The 6,160-nt window shown below is 37.7% G+C and overlaps 1 protein-coding gene across 1 annotated transcript in view; it reads right to left on the bottom strand.

Moving 5' to 3' along the window:
• Window positions 1-5,660: 5,660 nt before the first annotated feature.
• Window positions 5,661-6,160, bottom strand: part of LOC308284253 (properdin-like) — a 32,716-nt gene continuing 32,216 nt past the window's right edge. Inside the window, exon 12 of the mRNA XM_080724823.1 lies at window positions 5,661-6,160. This exon is cut by the window's right edge and continues 3,267 nt beyond it. The gene's annotated coding sequence lies outside the window, so the exon portion shown is untranslated.

The raw sequence follows: 6,160 nt of genomic DNA, 5'->3' as shown, positions 1-6,160 counted from the left end.
ATATGATCGTTTATCCAGGGTGTTACTTTGGAATTATATTTCTTTTTAGTTTTCATAGGAGCCACTATATCCAGAGCTGACTCCAATTTAAGATTAAAACGTTGAACCATATCATTTACTGAGGGAATATCCGGAAGGCGGGGTGCACACGCAAGAAGGCTGGCAAACTCTTCTGCTGCCGAGGAACCGAAAAATCTCTTTTTTATAGTATATTCTCTATTGTTTTTTTCTAGATCAGAGACAGTCATATTAAAACACAGTAAATAGTGGTCTGATAAATCAGGCTTAGCGATAATCCTGTCCATAGAAATATTTAGCCCTTTAGAGATCACAAGATCAAGGGTGTGGCCTTGATTGTGGGTTGGCCCGGTAACATGCTGATCAAAATCAAGGGAATGCAGTAACTGTAAGAAACTCATAGCTGTAAGATCAGTAACAGTGTCCACATGCAAGTTAGTATCACCAGCAATAAGGGTTCTCTCATAGTCCGTGGAACAGATAGATAGAAGTTCAGATATTTCTGTAAGAAATAAGGCTTTGCTACATTTTGGTGGGCGATATATCGTAATCATTAGAACAGAGGATTGACTCTCAAATAAGTTAGCTTGATATTCAAAGGATGAAAAACTTCCAAAGGACAGGCACTTGAATTTAAAAATGTCAGAGAAAATGTATGCCAAGCCTCCGCCTCTTTTTCCTTCGCGCACTGATTGAATAAAGTGATAGTTTGGTGGGCAGGCGACACCAAGTGCAAAAGCTCCATCGTTGCCCAGCCATGTCTCTGTTAAAAAGATTATATCTAATTTCTCTTCACAGATTATATCATTTACAGAGGAGGACTTGTTTAAAAGTGACCTGATGTTAAAAAGTGCCAGGTTTATTTTATGACATTTTACTGTACTATAGCCCCTACAGGGAATGTAAGTTAAGTTAGCTAAATTAGCAGAGCCACTGCTTATCCTGGACTCTCTATTTGAAATTACAGTAGAAATGTTGTGAGCCTGCTTAATAAAAGCGCTTGAAGGAGCATCAGGTCCAGATACGTTAGTTGCTGGGTATAATGGACCCAGCTGACATCAACGGCTAAACGTATTGTCCAGCTGGGAGGCCTGGGTCTTCAGTCGTTGTGGTCGTGGAGGGATGGGTGGGGGCGAAAACACCCAGGCCACAGATTTCTGGGGCACGGCCGGGGCAATTTCAGGCGTTTTCAGGGATGGTGGTTGTGGTGCCGGGCGTTTGTCCTGTGGTGGTTGTGCCGCCGGGCCATTGACCGTGTGTCTGGCCGGGGTCATTTTTAACGCAGTGTTAATGAGTTCATTCATTCCATTCGTGAATTCTAGAAGAGGCATTGGAGATAGTGAGAAAGAGGAGGATTGGGGTGATGGGGCGGTTGTACCCGCCCCCTCCTCTTCCTCTGTCAACTCTCCGTTGTCAGTTGCCAGTTCACTTTGCTCACTGTTCGGGCCAGCCACGGCTGAAGCAGGGAATCCACAAAACTCTTCTTCATTACTGTCCTCTTCGAACATTTCCCTGAGTGACTCCAACTCTGCATTCATTCGTCTACTCCACTCTTCAGCGGAGATGTTGTCCATATTCAGTTCCTCGTCAGGGAGGGCAGGGACAACGGTAGCTCCTCCGTTCACCAAGGCCGTTCCCCCCTCGGCCGAGGGGGGCAGTTCAGTAACCATACTGTCATGCTCGTCAGGGAGGGCAGGGACCAAGGCCGTTCCCCCCTCGGCCGAGGGGGGCAGTTCAGTAACCATAACACTATCTCTTGTTATGGATTCTTCGTGGGTTGCAGATAAGAGTTGTTCATCACAATCTGTTGTTTTGGATTGCTGTGTTCTGGCCAAGGCCAGAGCATGGAGAACATTCTGCAAAAATATCTTTGCTCCTAGCTTATTTAATTGCCGTTCATCAGCAAATAGGTGTCTTCTGTCGAAGAAAAAACTGAAGTTGTCAATAAAATGCACATTTTTGTCGGTGCATGCAGCTAAAAGCCATTTGCTCAGAGAGAACAGTCTGCTGAAATTCTCGTCTGTGCCTCTCATAGGCGGTAGGGGACCGCTGATCCAAAGCTCTATGTCACTGTTCAGGAAGCTCAATGTGTTGAATAGAGCCCTGAAATTCTCCTTTAAGATTTCTGACTGTTTTTCTTCTGTGTCATATGTGCCAGTATGTAGAATCAGGGTTTTCACCGTTTGGTGTTTGTTGACAAGATCCAGAATTCTGTCTTTCATGTCAGAGACTGTGTCTTTGGGAAAACACATAACTTTTGCCTTCTTCTTTCTTATGCTTTTGACACCTTTTAAAGCAGCATCGCCCACAATCAAAATGTCAGGATCAATCACTGAGGTGGTTCTTACCCTGCTGGGTGGGACGTTCTCTCTGTCAACAGGGGGACTTCGGGGGGCTTCTAGTAGCTGTTCTGTTAGCCAGCTTGGGGAGATGCTACCCCTGTCATCCTCGGCCAGTGGCGTGAATCTGTTTGCCAGCTGCACACTCGGTGTGTGTGGAGATTGGACTGCGTTTGACTTTTTAGCAGTGTTTTTCCCCTTGGCAGTTGCCCATTTATGAAGGGGGGTCGAAGCAGCGCTGTGCCGGGGTAATTCCGGCCATTCGTCGGTGATAAGAGGGCTTTGGGAGGGTGTCCTGCCCGTCGTCCGTTCTTTCATCTTTGGCTTTGCACCAAGGGAATTCCAGGCGAGTGGTTTATCCAGTCTTTGGGTTTGTTTTAATTGGAATAATTCCGTTTCCAGTACTGCAATCCTCTGAAGCAGTTTCTGATAAACCCTTGTAGAAATGGTTGGTCCGGCCATCTTGCTAGTTAGCTAGATGCTACGTATCCAGTCACCAAGTGGCAAAAAATAGTATATTGCAGTACAGCAAAACAATCCCGGAGTTTTATAAGTATCCAAGATCCATTTGTAGTTTCTCAGAGAAAAAATAAAACATCAGTATCAGCAGAAGAATGTAAGCACAAGCGAGCCTAAGCGGGAGCAAGCAGCGATACGTCCGCACTGTAGGAGAGCAAGCAGGTGTCATTGAGATCCTTCTCTTTAACTCATATACCATTGAATGACAGACAGACAGAACACAGTACTATGATAGATATTTAACTCATATAACATTGAATGACAGACAGACAGAACACAGTACTATGATAGATATTTAACTCATATAACATTGAATGGCAGACAGACAGAACACAGTACTATGATAGATATTTAACTCATATAACATTGAATGACAGACAGACAGAACACAGTACTATGATAGATATTTAACTCATATAACATTGAATGATAGACAGACAGAACACAGTACTATGATAGATATTTAACTCATATAACATTGAATGGCAGACAGACAGAACACAGTACTATGATAGATATTTAACTCATATAACATTGAATGACAGACAGACAGAACACAGTACTATGATAGATATTTAACTCATATAACATTGAATGGCAGACAGACAGAACACAGTACTATGATAGATATTTAACTCATATAACATTGAATGACAGACAGACAGAACACAGTACTATGATAGATATTTAACTCATATAACATTGAATGACAGACAGACAGAACACAGTACTATGATAGATATTTAACTCATATAACATTGAATGACAGACAGACAGAACACAGTACTATGATAGATATTTAACTCATATAACATTGAATGACAGACAGAACACAGTACTATGATAGATATTTAACTCATATAACATTGAATGACAGACAGACAGAACACAGTACTATGATAGATATTTAACTCATATAACATTGAATGACAGACAGACAGAACACAGTACTATGATAGATATTTAACTCATATAACACTGAATGACAGACAGACAGAACACAGTACTATGATAGATATTTAACTCATATAACATTGAATGACAGACAGACAGAACACAGTACTATGATAGATATTTAACTCATATAACATTGAATGACAGAAAGACAGAACACAGTACTATGATAGATATTTAACTCATATAACATTGAATGACAGACAGATAGAACACAGTACTATGATAGATATTTAACTCATATAACATTGAATGACAGACAGACAGAACACAGTACTATGATAGATATTTAACTCATATAACATTGAATGACAGACAGATAGAACACAGTACTATGATAGATATTTAACTCATATAACATTGAATGACAGACAGACAGAACACAGTACTATGATAGATATTTAACTCATATAACATTGAATGACAGACAGATAGAACACAGTACTATGATAGATATTTAACTCATATAACATTGAATGACAGACAGATAGAACACAGTACTATGATAGATATTTAACTCATATAACATTGAATGACAGAAAGATAGAACACAGTACTATGATAGATATTTAACTCATATAACATTGAATGACAGATAGACAGAACACAGTACTATGATAGATATTTAACTCATATAACATTGAATGACAGACAGATAGAACACAGTACTATGATAGATATTTAACTCATATAACATTGAATGGCAGACAGACAGAACACAGTACTATGATAGATATTTAACTCATATAACATTGAATGACAGACAGACAGAACACAGGACTATGATAGATATTTAACTCATATAACATTGAATGACAGACAGATAGAACACAGTACTATGATAGATATTTAACTCATATAACATTGAATGACAGACAGACAGAACACAGTACTATAATAGATATTTAACTCATATAACATTGAATGACAGACAGACAGAACACAGTACTATGATAGATATTTAACTCATATAACATTGAATGGCAGACAGACAGAACACAGTACTATGATAGATATTTAACTCATATAACATTGAATGGCAGACAGACAGAACACAGTACTATGATAGATATTTAACTACATTGAATGGCAACAGATAGAACACAGTACTATGATAGATATTTAACTCATATAACATTGAATGGCAACAGACAGAACACAGTACTATGATAGATATTTAACTCATATAACATTGAATGACAGACAGACAGAACACAGTACTATGATAGATATTTAACTCATATAACATTGAATGACAGACAGAACACAGTACTATGATAGATATTTAACTCATATAACATTGAATGACAGACAGACAGAACACAGTACTATGATAGATATTTAACTCATATAACATTGAATGACAGACAGACAGAACACAGTACTATGATAGATATTTAACTCATATAACACTGAATGACAGACAGACAGAACACAGTACTATGATAGATATTTAACTCATATAACATTGAATGACAGACAGACAGAACACAGTACTATGATAGATATTTAACTCATATAACATTGAATGACAGAAAGACAGAACACAGTACTATGATAGATATTTAACTCATATAACATTGAATGACAGACAGATAGAACACAGTACTATGATAGATATTTAACTCATATAACATTGAATGACAGACAGACAGAACACAGTACTATGATAGATATTTAACTCATATAACATTGAATGACAGACAGATAGAACACAGTACTATGATAGATATTTAACTCATATAACATTGAATGACAGACAGACAGAACACAGTACTATGATAGATATTTAACTCATATAACATTGAATGACAGACAGATAGAACACAGTACTATGATAGATATTTAACTCATATAACATTGAATGACAGACAGATAGAACACAGTACTATGATAGATATTTAACTCATATAACATTGAATGACAGAAAGATAGAACACAGTACTATGATAGATATTTAACTCATATAACATTGAATGACAGATAGACAGAACACAGTACTATGATAGATATTTAACTCATATAACATTGAATGACAGACAGATAGAACACAGTACTATGATAGATATTTAACTCATATAACATTGAATGGCAGACAGACAGAACACAGTACTATGATAGATATTTAACTCATATAACATTGAATGACAGACAGACAGAACACAGGACTATGATAGATATTTAACTCATATAACATTGAATGACAGACAGATAGAACACAGTACTATGATAGATATTTAACTCATATAACATTGAATGACAGACAGACAGAACACAGTACTATAATAGATATTTAACTCATATAACATTGAATGACAGACAGACAGAAC

This window comes from Nannobrachium achirus (genome assembly GCF_963921795.1).
Source record: "Nannobrachium achirus genome assembly, chromosome: 4".
Classification (NCBI taxonomy): domain Eukaryota; kingdom Metazoa; phylum Chordata; class Actinopteri; order Myctophiformes; family Myctophidae; genus Nannobrachium; species Nannobrachium achirus.
Note: the sequence above shows the minus strand (reverse complement) of the source record. Positions and strands in the feature narration are given on the sequence as shown.